This window comes from Tupaia chinensis, unplaced genomic scaffold (genome assembly GCF_000334495.1).
Source record: "Tupaia chinensis unplaced genomic scaffold, TupChi_1.0 Scaffold147869_1, whole genome shotgun sequence".
Lineage (NCBI taxonomy): Eukaryota > Metazoa > Chordata > Mammalia > Scandentia > Tupaiidae > Tupaia > Tupaia belangeri.
Genome location: NW_006207719.1, coordinates 1413427 through 1420157, shown reverse-complemented (window position 1 = coordinate 1420157; position 6731 = coordinate 1413427). Strand labels below are relative to the sequence as shown.

The following is a 6731-nucleotide window of genomic DNA, read 5'->3' as shown; positions in this document are numbered from 1 at the left end:
AGGATGATAATATAGAAAGCTCGCTACAAGTCAGACGCAGCGGCGGAGTGCTTCATCTCTTAACTACCTTATTCAGTACTTATCGTCAATCTGAGTTAGGTAATACTGCCCCCATTGTAGAGATGAGGAAAATGAAGTTTGGAAACATGTCTACAGTGAGGCAAAGGGATGCTGGTCCCCAACTCCACACTTCACACGGACGCGACGCTGCGGCTCACGGCGGCTGACTCCTTCCCGCGCCCACTGTGGGTCCACCTGCTGTGGGCGCCAGCGCAATGGTCATCAAGAGAGGGGAGGAGTCGGTCAAGGACGGGACAAGGTTCCTGCCTTCAACGGGCTTTCCATCTAATAGCCGATTTCCTAAGACGATTCTGGACTCACGAAGGATTTTTGTTTTTCCTGCCTCTGGGCCTCAGAGGCCATCTGGGGAATACAGTTTGGAATTTCCCTGCCATTTCCGTGAAGCTTAGGGAGGAATATATGAAGTGAGTTCCCTGGTTAGCAGCAGGCAGGGTGGGAAGGGGCAGGGCGAGGCCGCTGGGGAGCCGTCGCCATGGCAACCAGCCTGCTCTCCAGAACAATGTCTCTAACCCAGAAAACAGCTCGAGGGAGCTTTCTCTGTACAATCCCCCAGGCCTGTCGGGCAGGGAATGCACAAAGGGGATTCTTTCTCGGTAGAGAAATGACTCTTTACAAGGCCCAGAACAAAGGGTAACATTTGTTGTGGAGGATACCTTTGTATTAGGCTGGAATAAAGTAAACAAAGCAGTTACTTAGTTCCTGTGTACTATTCACAAGAAATGAACACTGCTTTTGTTATGCAAGCTTCCTTTTTTTTTAACGTTTGCTCTAGTTTTTACTTTATCCCCATTTTACAGATGAGAAATCACTAAGCATGAATTGATTTGATCTCTGTAAACCTGTGATTTAAGCTTAGTTCCTGTCTACTGTCCACACGAAATGCACATTGCTTTGTTGCACAAGCTTCCTTTTTTTATTTTTAATGTTTGCTGTAGTTTTAATTTTATCCCCATTTTACAGATGAGAAATTACTAAGCATGAATTTACTTGATCTCCGTAATCCCTTCATTTAAAAATCCGGGAGTCCTCCTAGGAGACTATGTGAAGATCGCCCTGCCTTTGCTTGTTTGCTGATAAACTGACCATATGACGTGAAGAGGGCTCGTGTCCACGTGCTCTGCGGCCTGCAAGCTACCAGCGCTCGCTGGCCTCGTGGCGGGCTGGGCTTCCTGCCCCTCGCCCATCCCCCGCACCCGCACCGCGGTGGAGAGGAGGAGGAGGAATGCGGAAGGCATTCCAGCCCCGCCCTGCAAGCCTCGGCTCTAGCGCGTTCTGAAACTCCTGTAAGTGGAGCAGGAGGCGGTGACTGTATTCCTCCAGGCTTTCTAATGATCTACAACCAGACTACACCCTGTGTGTTGAAGGTTGTCCCTGTCTTGTCCGAACCTTGGGTGTTTCTTCCTGAAGTCAGTCTCCACCAGCAAGACCAGGAACTTAAGTTACAACCAGACTACACCCTGTGTGTTGAAGGTTGTCCCTGTCTTGTCCGAACCTTGGGTGTTTCTTCCTGGAAGATGAGCACTGGGGCGCTGAAGTCAGCCTCCACCAGCAAGACCAGGAACAACTTAAGTTACTATGACCTTAATAAACGATCGTCCATAAATGTCCACACTCACAAACCATGTAATTTTTATAACAGTAAAATGAACCAGGAAAAGTAAGGCCTCAGTTACCTCTTGGTAATAAAAGACCTGTTCCTTGCATTTAGAAGTCAAATCCATCATTAAATCGTCAAGACCAAAGTATGTAAAATTGACTTACACTGCCCTGTGTCTGTGGGCCGTGATGAAAACAGGGGAAAAAATAATGTCTCACTCTCTTGGAAGTGAATATATAGGAATGTCCAAGGAGCCTCTTCAAAGTACACTTTACACCAGTCTGCGATTTCGTTGCCCTAAGGTCGTTAGTGGACAGTGCCCTCATCTCCACCCAGGAACAGAGTTAAGAACCACGGCCAGAAAACCCTTGAGTTAATTGGGTGAATTGTTATATTAAATTATTCTTCTCACAATTATTTATATTTCAGTAGATACTGTTAGGTTAAAGTAATGGATCTTTTTCCTTTTTTCCTTAAACTTATCATAAGATGAGTGCTTGTACCAGAGAAAGGAGAAAAGGGAGAAACCACCCCTGCCCCAGGGGGGATGGCCACTTCCCTTCTCCATTCTTCCAGGATTTGGGGCATGCGGGCACACTGCCCTTCAAGTTTTTCAAGTTTCCACTCCATGATTCTAACCACACAGTCAAGTGAGATCCAGCTGCCTTAACCACCGCACCGCTGGCTGGCCCCAAAGCAATGGATTTTTACAGTGAAGTGTTTTTCAGACTTATATTCTTGAAAATTCCCACAAGTACGGTGACATATATAATCTCCTTCCTCAAGCTTTGGTCCCTCACAATGTTCAGCATTCAATCAGCATTCATTGAACATGTCCCAACAACCAGGCACTATTATACTAGTCACTACACTAGACTTGGTTTGTTATTTTTCTGTTTTTAGATTTAATTATAGTTAACATCATTTTATTTTTAAAAATCTGCCACAGAGCACGTGTGTTCGCCAGAGAGAAAGGGGGGAAGAGAAAATAAGCCACCAGGTCTGGGACTCAAACCGTGGTCGACCATGTGAGAGTCTAGTACCCTAATCACCACACTGCCTGCTGACTCTTACTTGTGAATTTTTAAAAATTAGTGATGAAGAGCATATATTCCAGAGAGGTGGAGAGAGAAAAGTACCCTCCACAATCTTCAGTCACATTTTGATCCCCTTCCTCCAGTCCTCCATCCTGCTAGGAATATGAGCGTGTTTCCAGGACCACTGGGCAGGGAACTCAGACCATGGTTAGCATGTTCCTCCCAGCCCCACAGTTCAGCATGCTACCAAATTTGCCAGAGGCTAGACCTAAACTTGTGAATTAAAAAACAAACAATCAAACAAGGAAACAAAAACATATGAAGTGTGGAACTTACTCTTAAAGAGCTCACAGGCTTGGAAAATGATACGCATGAAATCAACTGTTACAGAGTGATTGGACATACACTTTTATAAAAATAGGAACAAAATGTGGCAACCCTGGTGGCTCACACCACTAAGATGTTATGCTCTGAAGGCTGGGACCACATGGGAGATCTGGAGTTAGAGTCCCAGCCCACCCTAAAGGCCAGCACTGTGGAAGGCACCTGTAATCTCACTACTTGGGAAGCTGCGGCGGAAGGATTGCCATCTCAAAGCTGGCCTGAGCAGCATAGCTAAACCCTTGTTTAGAAGAAAGCTGGGCTTGGTGGTATGCATGTGTAGTCATGTCTGGGAAGCTGAGGCAGGAGGGTTATGACAGGGCAAGACCTTGTCTTAAAAAAAAAAGAAAAAAAAAGAACAGAGGCTATGGTATGGGAGAAGAGAGAAAAAGCATGAAAAACAGAATAAGGTTGGATGGAGAAGTGAGATAGCCAAAATGTTTCTGCAAAATGGCTATAAAATGAGTTAGCTGGAACAACACTGGAGCTAAGAGTCAGAAAACCTAACTCCAGTTTCATTAACAGGTCAGCTCTCAGGCAGAGATAAAATAACTCAATAAATAAATAAATAAATAAATAAATAAATAAATAAAACACAGCAGGAAGACTGAAGTCCGATAGGTCAGGAGCTTTTCTGGATCTGAAATGGGAAAATTGAATTGTTTACTGAGCCAGGGAGCTTCAAGCATTGTATAATAACTATTCCACAAGCAGAAAGAATCCTGAGAAAGGGTGAGCTATTGACATGCACATTTCAACATCCTAAGCACTTTGAAATTTCAAAGTGTTATTTATAAGTTTAGGATTATTAGCAAAATAACATATTATTGGACCTACCTAATACCAGAACTGCAATTGGATAGACAATCTCAAAAGAATATTATTGTTATCACTGAAGTTTTCAAGTAGTGTACTAGAAGACCAGTTCACACATACTGGGCTGTATCTAGCACCAGCCATGAAGCTAAGACCTAACCTGGGACACGTATCCTAACATCTAATCTGTTTAACCACTTCAGCGCTTTAAAGTACAAAGCCAATAAGAGATTCCTTAAGAAGTGTGGCTAATTGTAGGGGTGGAGAATGGAAAGTCTCTTGCCCTTCTACACCAGTTTCAGGTTCCTTAGCACACAGGATTTGCAGACCCTGCCTTTCTCTTGCTGGTACTCATCAGAGATATTCACAAAATATTTATAGATCTCCAGTTTCTGGTCACAATATAACATTGTATCACCTGAACTCTCTGAATTTGGGCATTCACTTTGGTCAATAAGGTAAGAGAGAAGATATGTGTCACTTCTAGGAAAAAGCTTTAGGGTCCAGTAAGCCATTTGGCACTTTCATATTCCACCATTGGGGAGATCAAGGAATCAAGTGTTGAGTTGAAACCTCTTTCAGCCAAGGTCTTCTGGGCAAAGCACACTGAATTTGTTTTTTGCTTTATATTTGTGATAGGATACATGTGTTCACTGGAGAGAGAGACAGAGAGAGAATGAGAAAGCATCCCCCAGTGGGGTGGCTATCCCACACTCCCTTCTCCAGTCTTCTTTCAGGATTTTGGGTATGCATGCAAACTTTTTTTTTTTTAAAGTGTCATATAAATAGGTTTTAATGGATTGGCAAGAAAAGGTTTTAAAGAGAGAGAGAGGAAGCACATTTTAACCTATGATTACTCCTCCCTAGCTTCTTAATCAATCAAGAGTTTAATAAATCATTGAATGAGAGCCAAATTACCAACACGGAACAAATTCTGTGTTGGTATATGGTGACTAACGAGTCATCCAATGAAAATAATTCAAGTTCAGGAATATGGAGTCAGACCACCTCATGGTCTGATAATTATGTGAGCTGGATCCTACAATGGTAACAACTCGGCTTCTGTCTGGACCTGATGGCTTAAAAACATGCCACATACGTGTGGGTGTGTGCTCCAAAAGTTTATTCCAACCCATGTTTTCTTTTATGTTCTTCATTATGTTGTTTGATGAGGTAGAGTCACAGGAACATCGAGGGGCCCAAGGTCAGCCCATCTTTAAGCCGGCTGTCATTCAGAGGTTCTCGCAGGTAGAACTTTGACCATGCTGGTAGGCTGGGGAGCCTGCAGATGAGGGGGCAGCAGCTAGGAGAGGGGGTGAAGCAACACACAGGGTGCCATCTTGCCAGGCCCACACATACTTTTCAATTTACCTGGTCCAGGACTTGAACTATGTAGTTGGTCATATGGGACCCAGCCACCTTAACCATGCCACTGACTGGCCTGGCACACTGAACATTTAATGTAAGCGAGAAACCAACTTTTGGTATGTTAAGTCATTAAACATAGGTAGAGGGGGGGAAGCAGGTAACATGGAGGTTAAGTTGACTGGATCCCACATGGCTGACTACATGGTTTAAGTCCTGAATTCAGCAGCTTAAAAAACACGCTGTGTGTGTGTGTGTGCATATGTGCCCAAAGTCCTGAGGAGAGAATAGAAGAATAGGGATTATGGCCTGTCCATCCCCTCTGGGGGATGATATCTCACTTCCCTCTCTCTGCCTCTCTCCAGGAAGAGAGGGTCTCACTATGTTGCCTAGGCATTCTCTCTCTCTCTCTCACTCTACATATATGTGTGTGTGTGTGTGTGTGTGTGTGTGTGTGTGTATGTGTGTATTTATTTTGTTTCCCTTTTTAGGGAGATTTTTGCTATAGGGCACATGTGCTTGCCAGAAAGACAGAGACAGAGAGACAGAAAGTGAGAAATTACCCCCCAGAAGGGATGTCCATGCTGCAATCCCTTCTCCTCTGTTCATTTTTTGGGATCTTGGGCATACAAGCACACGCACCCAGCATGAGTTTTAAGCCACCAGGTCTGGGACTTGAATCATGGTCAACTGTGGGAGTCCAGCGACACAACCATTATATGAGCCATCTGCTGGCCCCATGTTGGTGAAATTTAACTGGTACATAAAAGAGTGGTACCTGTACCTAATCTAAGGTAATCCTTAGCTACGAACTGCCCATCAGAGTGTTGCCTTTCTTGCATCTTCTTTTCTGTTTTGGGAGTGTCTGCAATGTCCAAAGAAAACAGAGCTCTCAGGGGCCAGCAGGTAGCATGGTGGTTAAGGCGCTGGAATTCCCACATGGCCGACCACAGTTCGAGTCCCAGACCTGGTGACTTGCTTTCTCACTCTCCCTCTCTCTGTATTTCTCTGGCAAAACTCATGTGAAAAAAAAAGTAAAATAAATAATCCTCTTAAAAAAAATAAAACAATGTCCGGCGGTGACGACCTCCCCACGAGAACGTGCCTCTCGCAAAGGACCTCCTTCATCCCTCTCCCGAAGAGAAGAGGAAACACAAGAAGTGCTTGGTGCAGAGCCCAAATTCCTTCTCCATGGATGTGAAGTGCCCAGAACGCTATAAAAACCACCACAGTCTTTAGCCATGCACAAACGGTAGTTTTATGCGTTGGCTTCTCCACTGTCCTCTGCCAGCCTACAGGAGGAAAAGTGAGGCTTACAGAAGGATGTTCCTTCAGGAGGAAGCAGCACTAAAAGCATCCTGACTCAAGATGAGTGGGAAACCATCCCAATAAACACATTTTGGATTAAAAAAAAAAGAAAGAAAGAAAAGAAAACAGAGCTCTCTCACTGCATT

At 44.3% G+C, this 6731-nt stretch overlaps 1 pseudogene; it reads right to left on the bottom strand.

The window, feature by feature from the left end:
* Positions 1–5034: 5034 nt before the first annotated feature.
* On the bottom strand, positions 5035–5251 carry LOC102496867 (NADH dehydrogenase [ubiquinone] 1 subunit C1, mitochondrial pseudogene; annotated as a pseudogene).
* Between the last annotated feature and the right edge of the window lie 1480 nt (positions 5252–6731).